Here is a 16999-nt window from a genome sequence, read left to right as displayed (position 1 = left end):
GGTGGCGACTTGTCCAGGGTGTACCCCGCCTTCCGCCCGATTGTAGCTGAGATAGGCGCCAGCGCCCCCCGCGACCCCAAAAGGGAATAAGCGGTAGAAAATGGATGGATGGATGGATGGATGGAAGTTTTACTTTTTGAAACCGATACCGATAATTTCGGATATTACATTTTAAAGCATTTATCGGCCGATAATATCGGCAGTCCGATATTATCGAACATCTCTAATTTAAAGTCATTATAATAGATTTTGAGAAAATTAAGACCTTAAATGACAATATAAAGCATTGAATAAATGTAATAGAATAGGACTGGGCCTATAGTCAATACGTTAATAAATGAAGCAATAAACGAAAATGAACTTAACGAGTCGGTCATCGATAAATTGCTACATCTGTCTCTGTTTCTTTTCTTTGTCTCTAGCTTTCAAACTGTATACGTACAAGAGGTCTTGTAAGCAAGGCCTGAAAGCGTGAAAAGTGCTGCCTCTAAAGACATAAAATCGAACGGCTTTGCTATTCTCTTGTCAATGTAGGCTTGTAGTCATAGGAGCTTTTTGCAAATTCCTCTTAGTAACATTTTTTAAAGCAAAAGATAAGGATTCCACTGGCTATCTTATGTTACCATTGCTGGGTTAACAGAACGTTTGACAATTGTCTATATTTTTTCACATTTACAAATTTTATGAAATAACACTTTTTACTGTTCCTAATAAAATAATTGGTGTTTACGGGTGTCAATCACCCAGTCTCGTTAACACGTACGCGCAGGGAGCGCATGCACACATACAAAAGCAGTCCAAGCGAAGCAGCAGACAATTTACATTCATGTTGTTAAGATGGATTAGACATTCAATAACAGCTAACGCTAGCTATCCAAATCGCTATTATTTTACCACATCTGTTGCAAATGCATGTGTTACGTACGTACATAATTATGTCATTACGTATGTACGGTACAGGTCAAAAGTTCACACCTCATTTCAATGCAATTTCTTTATTTTCATAGCTAGATTGTCAGTGAAGGCATCAAAACAATGACACACGTGAAGTGAAAGCCAATTCAGGTGACTACCTCTTGAAGCTCATTGAGAGAATGCCAAGAGTGTGCAAAGCAGTAATCAGAGCAAACAGTGGCTATTTTGAAGAAACTAGAATATAAACCTTGTGTCAGGCTCAATCACTGATGAAATCTATTAAACAAGACAAGAAGCAAGGAATTAAATAGAGACAGAATTAAATTTAGCTCAATTGAGAAGAAAACGTCCAGGCTGTAGTCTTGTACAGTGTCCCACCACGCTCTGACGAAAGACTGTACGCCTCCTCTTTTATTTGGACAGTCCTTTATTACATGGCAACAGCTGTTTCTAAAGGGAGGGGGTGTCGTAAAAGGCATCGCCTGTAGTTACAACACCTTTAGTTACAAAACAGTTAAAAGAAAATGTCGTAAACAGCCGTTGCCCTCGGTCACAAAACAGTTCAAAGAAAATGTGCCTAGAGGGGAGTCAGGCCCTGCTTCCTCTATGCTTTGTAGATCTCGGGTCAAGACAAAATCTTCCTGTGGATTACAATACATCAAAGAAACACACACCTTCATGTTGCTTCCCATCCTACACAGTGGAGTTTTACAAGCCTTTTGATTGGTAAGATCAAAGACAACTCTTGTCTGCTCGCAGTGAACTCATTGAAACACAACGTTTTGTGATATTTTGTTTTCAGTTAGCCCTGCGATGAGGTGGCGACTTGTCCAGGGTGTACCCTGCCTTCTGCCCGATTGTAGCTGAGATAGGCGCCAGTGCCCCCCGCGACCCTGAAAGGGAATAAGCGGTAGAAATGGATGGATGGATGTTTTCAGTTATTTCACCTTTTTTTGTTATGTACATAAATCCACGTGTTCATTCATAGTTTTGATGCCTTCAGTGACAATCTACAATGTAAATAGTCATGAAAATAAAGAAAAATGCATTGAATAGAAGGTGTGTCCAAACTTTATGCCTGTACTGTACATAATTATGTCACTACGTAGGAGAAGCCGTAAGAAGGCGGGATATACTGCGTAAAACAGGACAATTCTAAGCTCAGCTTGTTTCATACATGACTCCTTAATTTTAGTCGTTTCCAGTTCAACACACATGAGCTAAAACTTGACTAACATCAGCAGCTTTTGTGACGCCTCATGTGGCCTAAGATGGTCAAACCAGGCAATTCTCACAACAGACCACAACTCGTTCTCTGACATTCCCACAGCAAATAAAGAAGAGTTCTTTCAGCTGCCTGACACTTTATGCATAACTTGCTATTTATAGTACCCATTCTAAAAAAACTGAGGGTGTAAAATACAATTTATTCAAGATGTTAAATTGACTCAGCCTATTTCTAAAGCGTCTAAAGGGCTTATTGGCATTTTTTCCAAATATTCTATGACATGTCTTTTTTATTAAGTGTTCAAATCAATCATCCATCCATTCATTTTCTACCACTTGTCCCTTTCGGAGTTGCGGAGGTCGCCATTTCCAAATACATAACTTATTTGCATTCATAGTGTGATGCTAGTTAATTGTTCCATAAAACCTTTGATCTTTAAAAAAAAAAAGGTATCTTGATCTAAAAAAACGTATTCTCCACTTTGTGGCTATGAGGCATATTTTCAGAGAACATGCATTTTACAGCATGTTTTATACATATATATATATATATATATATATATATATATATAAATATATATATATATGTATATATGTATGTAAATGGCTTCCATGTTTGAGTCCATGGTTCTCACCCGGAAAAGGGTGGAGTGCCATCTCCGGGTTGGGGAGGAGACCCTGCCCCAAGTGGAGGAGTTCAAGTGCCTAGGAGTCTTGTTTATGAGTGATGGAAGAGTGGATCGTGAGATCGACTGGCGGATCGGTATGGCGTCTTCAGTAATGCGGACACCATAGTGATCCGTTGTGGTGAAGAAGGAGCTGAGCCGTAAGGCATGGCTCAGGAACACTTCAGAAAACCACTGTCAGTAACTACAGTTTGTCACTACATCTGTAAGTGCAAGTTAAAACTCTACTATGCAAAGCCAAAGCCATTTATCGACAACACCCAGAAGCGCTGCCGGTTTCGCTCATCTTTGCAAAGTGGAAAAGTGTTCTGTGTTCTTATGTTGTGTTACGGCGCGGATGTTCTCCCAAAATGTGTTTGTCATTCTTGTTTGGTGTGGGTTCACAGTTTGGTGCATATGTGTAACAGTGTTAAAGTTGTTTATATGGCCACCCTCAGTGTGACTTGTATGGCTGTTGACCAAGTATGCATTGCATTCACTTGTGTGTGTGAAAAGCCGTAGATATTACAGTATGTGATTGGGCCGGAATGCAAAGGCAGTGCCTTTAAGGTTTATTGCCGCTCTGTACTTTTCTCCCTTCATCTGTGTACAAATCCGTACAGCAGCGTTTTAAAAAGTCATAAATTGTACTTTTTGGAAACTGATACCGATAATTTCCGATATGAAATTTTAAAGCATTTATTGGCATCTCTAATTATTACTATATATTAATCTCCTTATCGCAGCAGCACTGTCTAAAAGTCGAACTAAGATTATGGATTGCTTTCAATTGCAGAGCACATGGATTAAGGGAAAAGAGTGTGTTGACAGCAATGACAACAACTAACATAAATTATACAGTCCTGCATGGACAGATGGCGCTTGCCTGTATCTTCCTGCACGCATGACTAGGATCCAAGTCTTTTTCATGTCATCACGCTTTTTTTTATCAGCATGATGCTCTCAAACGTGCCAGGATTTGTGTTGTTTCAAATTGCAGAATAGATGTGATGATTTCATATTTATTGTATTAAAAAAATGGTAAATGGGTTATACTTGTATAGCGCTTTTCAACCTTCAAGGTACTCAAAGCGCTTTGACACTACTTCCACATTCACCCATTCACACACTGATGGCGGGAGCTACCAAGCAAAGCCCTAACCACAACCCATCAGGAGGAAGGGTGAAGTGTCTTGCTCAAGGACACAACGGACATGACGAGGTTGGTAGAAGTTCAGGATCGAACCAGGAACCCTTAGCTTGCTGGCACGGCCACTCTCCCAACGGCGCCACGCCGTCTTCCTCATAGACACTTAATATAACATTGTAACTTTGGAAGGAGTTGTTGGACTAAACCAGCATGCCTTGACTGTATAGAGTCATAATTTATCAGTGTAATGTAACTGCGTGGATTAACACACCTAGATTATGCCACTGAAAACCAGTTCTCTCAAGAGTGAGTGTGTGCTGCCTCGCCCCCAAAGAGGCAGAAGAAGCTTCAAAGAATTTTTGAAGCTTTTTAGATGAAATTCTTTCCCATTCTTGCTTGATGTACAGCTTAAGTTGTTCAACAGTTCGGGGTCTCCGTTGTGGTATTTTAGCCTTCAAATTGCACCACACATTTTCAATGGGAGACAGGTCTAAACTACAGGTCGGCCAGTCTAGTACCTGCACTCTTTTACTATAAAGCCACGCTGTTGTAATATGTGGCTTGGCATTCTCTTGCTGAAATAAGCAGGGGAGTCCATGATAACGTTGCTTGGATGGTAACATATGTGTTCCAAAGCCTGTATGTACCTTTCAGCATTAATGGTGCCTTCACAGATGTGTAAGGTACCCATGCCTTGGGCACTAATGCACCCCCATACAGATGCTGGCTTTTGAACTTTGCGCCTATAAAATTCTGTATGGTTCTTTTCCTCTTTGGTCCGGAGGACACAACGTCCACAGTTTCCAAAAACAATTTGAAATGTGGACTCGCCAGATCCGGAAACACTTTTACACTTTGCATCAGTCCATCTTGGATGAGCTCGGGCCCAGTGGAGCTGGCGGCTTTTCTGGGTGTTGTTGACAAATTGCTTTGGCTTTGCATAGTAGAGTTTAACTTACACTTCCAGATGTAGTGACAAACTGTAGTTACTGACAGTGGTTTTCCGAAGTGTTCCTGAGCCCATGTAGTGATATCCTTTACACACTGATGTCGCTTTTTGATGCAGTACCACCTGAGGGAACGAAGGTCACGGGAATTCAATATGGGTTTTCAGCCTTGCTGCTTTTGTGCAGTGATTTCTCCAGATTTGTTGAACCTTTTGATGATATTACGGACCGTAGATGGTGAAATCCCTAAATTCCTTGCAATATAACTGGTTGAGAAATGTTGTTCTTGAACAATTTGCTCATGCATTTGTTCACAAAGTGGTGACCCTCGCCCCATCCTTGTTTGTGAATGACTGAGCATTTCATGGAAGCTGCTTTTATACCCAATCATGGCACCCACCTGTTCCCAATTAGCTTGTTCACCTGTGGGATGTTCCAAATAAGTGTTTGATGAGCATTCCTAAACTATTTAAGTCTTTTTTGCCACTTGTGCCAGCTTTTTCAAAACATGTTGCAGGCATCAAACTCCGAAATGAGCAAGTATTTGCAAAAAATAACAAAGTTTTCCAGGTTGAATGTTTATTAGTTTGTATTTGCAGTCAATTCAATTGAATATAGCTTGAAAAGATTTGCAAGTCATTGTATTCTGTTTTTATTTACGATTCACACAACGTGCCAACTTCACTGGTTTTGGGTTTTTTACATGAGTACATCTAAATGGTTGAAATTGGAAGTGTAAAAAAGCTTCAGTCATCTTTAGCAAGGATGAGGTGGCCCAAACAAATAAGGACAGTGTTGTTGCATGGAAAAGCTATCAGGCAACTTGCAAATATGGAAATGTTGCACAGATGATAACAATGTAAACAAACTTACACAGCACTACAAAGTTGACCAGAAAACAGAGAAGATTCTGGTGGAAATACATTTTCTTGCCTGGAAAACAGGAGCTGGATGTCCACCCAAATATTTGTTGTCCGTGCACAACCTCTTTGATTCCGAATGTTTGCATTCATAAGATTGTTTTGCTTACAACTTGTTGTTACTTTATTAGAATTACACAGCAAATATTGAAGAAATCGAAATGATTGAAAAAGAAATATTGTTAGTTTCCTTGTCACGGACGGGTTTACGCAGCGTGCTGCGAGGTTTGTTACCCCAGGATGCAAACGTCTTGCAGGTAAAAACATGATTTAATTATCCAACTATCGTCCAACTTACAAAACCAAGGCAAGCGTGCCTATCGCACGTGGAAGCTAAGACAAAAACTTAGGGCAGGAAACATGGAACTATAGACATGAAACCTGACAAAACTGTGGAATGAAATTGAACAAGACTTAGGTAGACAAGGGTGTGTGAAGCAAATACTTAGCATAAACTATGGACATGGAATACTCAGGGAACTGTGGCATTAAACTGACACGACTTACATGGCAAAGCATGAGGCAAACAAACTGTGGTGTGAAATCAATAATGACGCCAGGCCGACTGACACGCAAAGGCAGGCTTAAATAATCGTCTCTTGATTAGAGCCTGGTGAGCGTCCTGAACACAAGAGGCAAGGTGAAACTAATACGCATCCATCCATCCATCCATCTTCTTCCACTGATCCGAGGTCAGGTCGCGGGGGCAGCAGCATAAGCAGGGAAGCCCAAACTTTCCTCTCCCCAGCCACTTCGTCCAGCTCTTCCCGGGGGATCACGAGGCGTTCCCAAGCCAGCCGGGAGACATAGTCTTCCCAACGTGTCCTGATTCTTCCCCGTGGCCTCCTACCGGTTAGACGTGCCCTAAAAACCTCCCTAGGGAGGCGTTCGGCTGGCATCCTGACCAAATGCCCGAACCACCTCATCTGGTTCCTTTGGATGTGGAGGAGCAGCGGCTTTACTTTGAGCTGCCCCCGGATGACAGAGCTTCTCACCCTATCTCTAAGGGAGAGCCCCGCCACCCGGCGGAGGAAACTCATTTCAGCCGCTTGTACCCGTGATCTTGTCCTTTCGGTCATAACCCAAAGCTCATGACCATAGGTGAGGATGGGAACGTAGATCAATCAGTAAATTGAGAGCTTTGCCTTTCGGCTCAGCTCCTTCTTCACCACAACGGATCGATACAGCGTCTGCATTACTGAAGACGCTGCACCGATCCGCCTGTCGATCTCACGATCCACTTCCCTCACTCGTGAACAAGACTCCGAGGTACCTGAACTCCTCCACTTGGGGCAGGGTCTCCTCCCCAACCCGGATACGCAAGCATGGCAACCGAAACAAACAAGAGTGCATAAAAAACAGGAACCAATGGAGTCAAACTAACGGAACATAACGAAAACACGATCCGGACCACGGATCATGACATTCCTGTTATTACTGTAATAGTAAATTAAGGCATTCCAAGATGGCGGCGCCCGGACGGGCTGCGCTCTCGAGGAGCTCCTGCTAAAGATGGAACATTTGGCAGAAATACCGGACAATTCCACAAACTTTATGGCTGGCTCACATCGTGGTCACTCCGTGATCACGTACGACCGCCAGACACTTCTGGATGTGGACGAATCGGGCCGTTTTGGACTGATAGACACTTGCGTGCTAGACTTGCTAACTAGCATGGAAATTCATCGGCGGCTACATCCAGCGGCCTGTGAAGCAGCGGAGTCTAGTAGCAGCGGGGGCCGTCTACGGAGCAGACGCCAGCGGTGTGATCGGAAACGCGGATGCCGAGCGGGGCTAAAAACAAAGCAGAAGGCTAATCCCCACAGAACACCACTTCCCTCCATCCCGAAGACGGATTTAGATGGAAAATGCGAGACTACTGGTCTGGGTAAGGAGTCTGTTAAATTAGAACAAGTTTTTTCTGCTCTGAGTGTTTCAGAGTTGGACATGTGTTTTACTGAGGTGGCTAACTATGATGCGTGCAGTTTATCAAAGCAACAAACAAACAATCGGAAAATCCCCGTTACTGAGGTGGCTAACCATGATGCGTGCAGTTTATCAAAGCAACAATCAAACAATCGGAAAATTCCTGTCGTATCAATTCCTAGATATGGTCGTAACTATACTAAATGCACTGGGCATAATAAACACAACATTATTAATATTGCTACTACGGATAATTTGATCAAAAACTCCCTAAAACAGCCCACTACCTATAATATAGGTTTTTTAAACATAAGATCATTGTCTCCTAAAACGTTGTTAGTTAATGATATTATCAGAGACAACAATCTTAACGTCATCGGTCTCAGCGAAACCTGGCTTAAACCAAACGACTTTTTTGCGCTAAATGAGGCATGTCCTCCTAACTTTACACATGCGCATATTGCCCGTCCGCTCAAAAGGGGTGGGGGGGTCGCACTAATATACAACGAAAACTTTAACCTTAGTCCTAACATAAATAATAAATATAAATCGTTTGAGGTGCTTACTATGAGGTCTGTCACACCGCTGCCTCTACACCTGGCTGTTATCTACCGCCCCCCAGGGCCCTATTCGGACTTTATTAAGGAATTCTCAGAGTTCGTTGCTGATCTAGTGACACACGCCGATAATATAATCATAATGGGGGACTTTAATATCCATATGAATACCCCATCGGACCCACCGTGCGTAGCGCTCCAGACTGTAATTGATAGCTGTGGTCTCACACAAATAATAAATGAACCCACGCATCGCAACGGTAATACGATAGACCTAGTGCTTGTCAGGGGCATCACCGTTTCCAAAGTTACGATACTCCCGTATACTAAAGTATTGTCCGATCATTACCTTATAAAATTCGAGGTTCAGACGCATGATCGTCAAACTAATAATAATAATACCTGCTATAGCAGCCGCAACATTAAAACAGCCACAACGACAACTCTTGCTGACCTACTGCCCTCGGTAATGGCACCATTCCCAAAGTATGTGGGCTCTATTGATAACCTCGCTAACAACTTTAACGACGCCCTGCGCGAAACCATTGATAACATAGCACCGCTAAAGTTAAAAAAGGCTCCAAAAAAGCGCACCCCGTGGTTTACAGAAGAAACTAGAGCTCAGAAATTATTATGTAGAAAGCTGGAACGCAAATGGCGCACGACTAAACTTGAGGTGCACCATCAAGCATGGAGTGATGGTTTAATAACTTATAAACGCATGCTTACCTTAGCTAAAGCTAAATATTACTCAAATCTCATCCACCGTAATAAAAACGATCCTAAATTTTTGTTTAGTACGGTAGCATCGCTAACCCAACAAGGGACCCCTTCCAGTAGCTCAACCCACTCAGCTGATGACTTTATGCAATTCTTTAGTAAGAAAATTGAAGTAATTAGAAAGGAGATTAAAGACAATGCGTCCCAGCTACAACGGGGTTCTATTAACACTGACACGATGGTATATAAGGCGGATACCACCCTCCAAAATAGTTTCTCCCGTTTTGAGGAAATAACATTAGAGGAATTGTTACAACGTGTAAATGGAATAAAACAGACAACATGTTTACTTGACCCTCTTCCTGGGAAACTGATCAAGGAGCTCTTTGAATTATTAGGTCCACCAGTGCTAAATATTATAAACTTATCACTCTCCTCGGGCACTGTTCCCCTAGCATTCAAAAAAGCGGTTATTCATCCTCTTCTTAAAAGACCTAACCTCGATCCTGACCTCATGGTAAATTACCGACCGGTGTCTCACCTTCCCTTTATTTCAAAAATCCTTGAAAAAATTGTTGCGGAGCAGTTAAATGAACACTTAGCGTCTAACAATCTATGTGAAACCTTTCAATCCGGTTTCAGGGCAAATCACTCCACGGAGACAGCCCTCGCAAAAATGACTAATGATCTATTGCTAACGATGGATTCTGATGCGTCATCTATGTTGCTGCTCCTCGATCTTAGCGCTGCTTTCGATACCGTCGATCATAATATTTTATTAGAACGTATCAAAACACGAATTGGTATGTCAGACTTAGCCCTGTCTTGGTTTAACTCTTATCTTACTGATAGGATCTAGTGTGTCTCCCATAACAATGTGACCTCGGACTACGTTAAGGTAACGTGTGGAGTTCCCCAGGGTTCGGTCCTTGGCCCTGCACTCTTCAGCATCTACATGCTGCCGCTAGGTGACATCATACGCAAATACGGTATTAGCTTTCACTGTTATGCTGATGACACCCAACTCTACATGCCCCTAAAGCTGACCAACACGCCGGATTGTAGTCAGCTGGAGGCGTGTCTTAATGAAATTAAACAATGGATGTCCGCTAACTTTTTGCAACTCAACGCCAAAAAAACGGAAATGCTGATTATCGGTCCTGCTAGACACCGAACTCTATTTAATAATACAACTCTAACATTTGACAACCAAACAATTAAACAAGGCGACACGGTAAAGAATCTGGGTATTATCTTCGACCCAACTCTCTCCTTTGAGGCACACATTAAAAGCGTTACTAAAACGGCCTTCTTTCATCTCCGTAACATCGCTAAAATTCGCTCCATTCTGTCCACTAAAGACGCTGAGATCATTATCCATGCGTTTGTTACGTCTCGCCTCGACTACTGTAACGTATTATTTTCGGGTCTCCCCATGTCTAGCATTAAAAGATTACAGTTGGTACAAAATGCGGCTGCTAGACTTTTGACAAGAACAAGAAAGTTTGATCACATTACGCCTGTACTGGCTCACCTGCACTGGCTTCCTGTGCACTTAAGATGTGACTTTAAGGTTTTACTACTTACGTATAAAATACTACACGGTCTAGCTCCATCTTATCTTGCCGATTGTATTGTACCATATGTCCCGGCAAGAAATCTGCGTTCAAAGGACTCCGGCTTATTAGTGATTCCCAAAGCCCAAAAAAAGTCTGCGGGCTATAGAGCATTTTCCGTTCGGGCTCCAGTACTCTGGAATACCCTCCCGGTAACAGTTCGTGATGCCACCTCAGTAGAAGCATTTAAGTCTCACCTTAAAACTCATTTGTATACTCTAGCCTTTAAATAGACTCCCTTTTTAGACCAGTTGATCTGCCGTTTCTTTTCTTTTTCTTCTATGTCCCACTCTCCCGTGTGGAGGGGGTCCGGTCCGATCCGGTGGCCATGTACTGCTCGCCTGTGTATCGGCTGGGGACATCTCTGCGCTGCTGGTCCGCCTACGCTTGGGATGGTTTCCTGCTGGCTCCGCTGTGAACGGGACTCTCGCTGCTGTGTCTTGGATCCTCTTTGGACTGGACTCTCGCGACTGTGTTGTATCCATTGTGGATTGAACTTTCACAGTATCATGTTAGATCCGCTCGACATCCATTGCTTTCCTCCTCTCTAAGGTTCTCATAGTCATCATTGTCACTGACGTCCCACTGGGTCATTATTGTCACCAATGTCCCACTGGGTGTGAGTTTTCCTTGCCCTTATGTGGGCCTACCGAGGATGTCGTGGTGGTTTGTGCAGCCCTTTGAGACACTAGTGATTTAGGGCTATATAAGTAAACATTGATTGATTGATTTAGGCCATGGTGTAAAATTCCGAGCCCAACAGGGACGGGTGATATGGACTATCATAATAACCTGACTTTTATGGTGAAAACGATAAAACTAAAGATAAAAAAAACAACAACATAAAACTCCACCTTTTTGACTATGAGTCCGTCAGTGCATCCAGTCTTCAGAGCCCCCAAAGCACTACCCTAAAATAACACTAAGGCTATTAAACTATCAATTAAGTTGAAGTAGCACACCTATACTGCAAAGCTGTAGCAGTTTGATTTGCTTACCAAACGGTATGGAAATTATTTTTCTGTCAGCAATATTATTGATAATATTATTATGAGGTTTTTTTTTTTATTACAATTCAAACAGATTATGATGTGACCTCAGTGTGAACTCTCCCGTGCTCCGATCACATAATGATGACGCTTAAGCGTCATTATTCACCAAAATAGACGGTTACACAATAAATAGTTATTAGCAAATGAGCAAAAACAAGCAATAGTAATGTTTTAGGAACTCACGTCAATCAATGTTCCACCACTGATTGCCAACACGCAAATGTGCCCAAAACAGCAGGAGACATATTCTTTCATAATCTTCTCCACGGTTCAGAAAATGTAGACTTTTATCTCACAGAAGCCTTGACATTGCCACAAACGCACCAGTACTGAAGCATGTCTATTGCGGGTTTACTTTGCCTTTATCTGGCTTTAATATTTATTTTAAATTGCGTACCATGTACAAAATGAGGGGGAAACAAACACAGGAAACAAATTAAGCAAAAGGCACTGAAAAATAATGATAAAAACCATAATATATACTCTAATATGGACTTTTTAGCATAGGATGAATTACTGTTTTAACAGAAACCACAGTGGCAAATGACAATAACCTGGCCAAAAGGAACACATTTGTCTCACAAAAGAGACATTAGAGGGACTTTGGAATTTAGCTAATTCCCAATCAGTAAGAAGACATCAGAAAGCAAAGCAGTTGCTAAACACTGTTCCCTGAAGTAAGGAAATACCAAAGACAGCCACTGTCTAAAAACAACTCTTAAAAAGGAACATTATCACAATTTCAGAAGGGTTAAAACCAATAAAAATCAGTTCCGATTGGCTTATTTTATTTTTCAAAGTTTTTTTCCAAATTTCACCCATCACACAATATCCCAAAAAACTGCTTCAAAATGCCTGATTTTCACCATCGCTATATCCACCCGTCCATTTTCCTGTGACATCACTGCGTGATGCCAATACAAACAAACATGGCGGATAGAACAGAAAGATATAGCGACATTAGCTCGGATTCAGACTCGGATTTCAGCGGCTTAAGCGATTCAACAGATTACGCATGTATTGAAACGGATGGTTGGAGTGTGGAGGCAGATAGCGAAAACGAATTTGAGGAAGAAACTGAAGCTATTGAGCCATATCACGACCGACAACGGCAACGAGGACGAATTCGGCAATCGCCTTCTAACCAACGATTGCATCTTTTGACCACTGGTGCAACTTGAATCTGTCGATTGGTATGTGTTTGTTTGGCATTAAATGTGGGTGGAGGGAAAGGCTGGATGCAAATATAGCTACAAATGAGGCCTAATGATGCAATATGCATATACAGCTAGCCTAAATAGCATGTTAGCATCGATTAGCTTGCAGTCATGCCGTGAGCAAATATGTCTGATTAGCACATAAGTCAATAACATCAACAAAACTCACCTTTGTGATTTTGTTGACTTTATTGTTGGAAATGCATCTGCTTTGAGTGTCGCAGGATATCCACACATCTCTGTTGTAGCATCGCTATCGTCGGTAGCGATACTACGACAGAACAGAACAAACGAGGGACTTTCGCATCTTCGACCACTGGTGCAACTTGAATCCGTCGATTGGTATGTGTTTGTTTGACATTAAATGCGGGTTGAGGGAAAGGCTGCATGCAAATATAGCTACAAATGAGGCATAATGATGCAATATGTACAGACAGCTAGCCTAAATAGCATGTTAGCATCGATTAGCATGCCGTGACAATTGATATGTCTGATTAGCACACTCCAGGTAAGTCAACTTGAATCCGTCCCTGATTGTGTTGTTACACCCTCCGACAACACACTAACGAGGCATGATGTCTCCAAGGTACGGAAAACAGTCGAAAAAAACGAAAATAACAGCTGATTTGATTTAGTGTGTGTAATGTGTTTGACAAAAATGGCGGATTGCTTCCTGTTGTGACATCACGGGTGAAAGGTCATTGCTCCGACAGCGAACAATTGAAAGGCGTTTCAATCGCCAAATTCACTCTTTTAGAGTTCGGAAATCGGTTTAAAAAACACATGGTCTTTTTTCTGCAACATCAAGGTATATATTGACGCTTACATAGGTCTGGTGATAATGTTCCCCTTCAACTTCATGGGTGACACGATTAACAAAGGATATGCTGTAAAGACGAGCTTTGCCGCAATGATGGAATGGTACGTTTTTTTCCTCAGCACAGTGTCTATCACCGGCGGAAACAGAAAACACAGGTGGTATTCGACTATGCTGCTTCATATCAAGGAGCCACTCTCTACGAACAACTACTAAAGGGGCCAGATGTGATAGGAGTCCTAACCAGATTCTGCCAAGAACCTTAAGCTAATATTGGTTGATGTGGAATCCATGTTTCTTAGACTTTGCTGATCTTCTCAGGTTCTTATGGTGGCTAGATGGTGATGTCTCTGAAGAACTTTAGGAGTACAGGATGACAGTGCCTTTGTTTGGTGCCAATTCTTCCCCAAGCTTTGACAGTTATGCCTTGAGACGATGTGACGCAGCCATAGTGGATAAAGTCTTGCAGAATGTTTATGTCAGTGACTCTTTGAGATCAGTTGCATCAGCAAAGGAAGCAGTAGACCTCTGCAATGACCCAAAGGCTATCTGTCTGATTGGAGGGTTTAAGTTAATGGATGACTAAGAACTTGGAAATATTAGCCAACATTCCACTAACGATCAGGCAACTGACGTCAACAATCTTGACCTTGAACAAGACTGACTTCCTGCAATGGTCTGTTATTATCAGGTTAAAGTTTGTGTAAATGTTCCACAGAAGCTCCTCACAAGATGAGGAATCTTGTCTATGACCCTATCTGAATGTTGTCACCAGTCATACTGCCTGCCAGAAACAGCCTCCAAAATGTATGCAAACTGAAGACAAACTGAGATGACAGTGCCAGAACATCTTGCCCACAACGGTGAATGTGGATAGAAGAGTTACATAAAATTACTGAATTTAAAGTAGTTTCAAGCCACCATGATTTGGAGAATCAGTTCTAGCTCAGGGCAGCACGGTGGGACAAGGGTTAGTGCGTCTGCCTCACAATACGAAGGTCCTGAGTAGTCCTGGGTTCAATCCCGGGCTCGGGATCTTTCTGTGTGGAGTTTGCATGTTCTTCCCGTGACTGCGTGGGTTCCCTCCAGGTACTCCAGCTTCTTCACATCTCCAAAGACACGCACCTGGGGATAGGTTGATTGGCAACACTAAATTGGCCCTAGTGTTGTAACGAGTTGGGCGCATGGTGATGCGGGTTTCGTTCTCCCAAGGATGCAGTCCGGCTTCGGACACAGCGTGAAGGTAAGAACCAAAGATTTATTTAAAAATAAATCAGATTATAAAAAATAAAAACTTGCTCAGAGTACAAAAGGCAAAACCAAAGAGCTAGCATGGGAGCTAGAAGAATAACAGGCCTAGAGCGGAAGCTAGCAAGTCCAGAACAGGGAACAAAGTCGTTACTGTTGTGTGAACACAAACTAGGAAGCAAGACCGAATGAACGAAGAAGGAAGGCTTAAATCGAGACATTAATCACAACACAGGTGCACGTTCGGAACAGGCGGCACGTGAAAATAATAAGTTACCATGGAAACAAACAGAGGAGCACAAACCGGAACCGAATGAGTCCAAAACTAACAGAACATAATACAAAAAGACTCAAAAACCTAAACATAATATGATCCGGGCAGCGGATCATAACAAGTGTGTGAATGTGAGTGTGAATGTTGCCTGTCTACCTGTGTTGGCCCAGCGATGAGGTGGCGACTTGTCCAGGGTGTACTCCACCTTCCACCCGATTGTAGCTGAGATAGGCACCAGCGCCCCCCGTGACCCTAAAGGGAATAAGCGGTAGAAATGGATAGCGGGATGGAGTTCTAGCTCAGTTGCGTAATTTCTGCCATTTTTACCATTAATTGATTAACCTGGACCCCGATTTAAACAAGTTGAAAAACTTATCGGGGTGTTACCATTTAGTGGTCAATTGTACGCAATATGTACTGAACTGTGTAATCTATTAATAATGGGACGGCGTGGCGAAGTTGGTAGAGTGGCTGTGCCAGCAATCTGAGGGTTACTGGTTCAATCCCCACCTTCTACCATCCTAGTCACGTCGGTTGTGTCCTTGGGCAAGACACTTCACCCTTGCTCCTGATGGGTCCTGGTGAGCGCCTTGCATGTCAGCTCCTGCCGTCAGTGTGTGAATGTGTGTGTGAATGGGGGAATGTGGAAATACTGTCGAAGCGCTTTGGGCTCATTAAAAAGGGGTAAAAAATACAAGTACAACCCATTTACCATTCAATAAAAGCTTCAATCAATCAATCAATCAATCTGCGATGCAAGCTAAATAAGATATGGCATCGTCTCTTACCTCTTCCAGCGTAATAGCAATACGGCGGATTGATTTTTTTAATTTTTTTTATTCTATGGGCTGGACTCTCACATTATTATGTTAGATCCACTATGGACTGGACTCTCACAATATTATGCTAGATCCACTTGATGTCCATTGCACCAGTCACCCAGGAGGAGGGGTGTTCTCCACATCTGCGGTCCCCTCCAAGGTTTCTCATTGTCATCCCATTGGGTTGAGTTTTTCCTTGCCCTGATGTGGAATCTGGGCCGAGGATGTCATTGTGGCTTGTGCAGCCCTTTGAGACACTCGTGATTTAGGGCTGTATAACTAAACTTTGATTGATTGATTGATTGATTGACATAATTTTCAAGAAGTTCAATAAGTTTGTCACAATTCTTCCTTGTACTTTGTGAACTTTTTTTCAAGTGAATCATATTAGTGCATTGTTTGAGATATTTGCTTAATGTATAAGAAACAAAGTTATGTAGAGAAAACGGCTCATAATTATACATCTTTATTTTTGTATTGTTTTGTCTTCATGACCTGTGACTTTCCACAGTAGAGGGACAATACTTGCACTGTTTGGAATGGCTTAAGTTAGATCCAAACTAAGTAACAATTGTATTGTAAATCGTGGTGTTTTTTTTTTTTTAAACTATGAACCACAGGGTAATCTCAAAGTGTTCGCTGTTTGCAGGTCACATGCTGTGCGTAGGGCCCTGTTTTGCATGAAGAAGGTCATGTAAAATGTCAATGAATGAATGACAGGGAACGTCATATACATTTTACCGCGGACATATTCCTAACCCTTTTCTGCTCCGTCACTGATTATAACAAAATGGCAAATTTTCAACAAATAAATCAACAAATGTAGTTTTGGTCCTGGTCCTGGGTTTGATTCCCAGTCAAAAAGGTTAGCAAAAGTAATGTTTTAAATATGTTAAATGTGTTATTTGGCTCAAAAACCTATTATTT

The sequence above is a fragment of the Nerophis ophidion genome, linkage group LG17 (assembly GCF_033978795.1).
Source record: "Nerophis ophidion isolate RoL-2023_Sa linkage group LG17, RoL_Noph_v1.0, whole genome shotgun sequence".
Taxonomy (NCBI): Eukaryota; Metazoa; Chordata; class Actinopteri; order Syngnathiformes; family Syngnathidae; genus Nerophis; species Nerophis ophidion.
Note: the sequence above shows the minus strand (reverse complement) of the source record.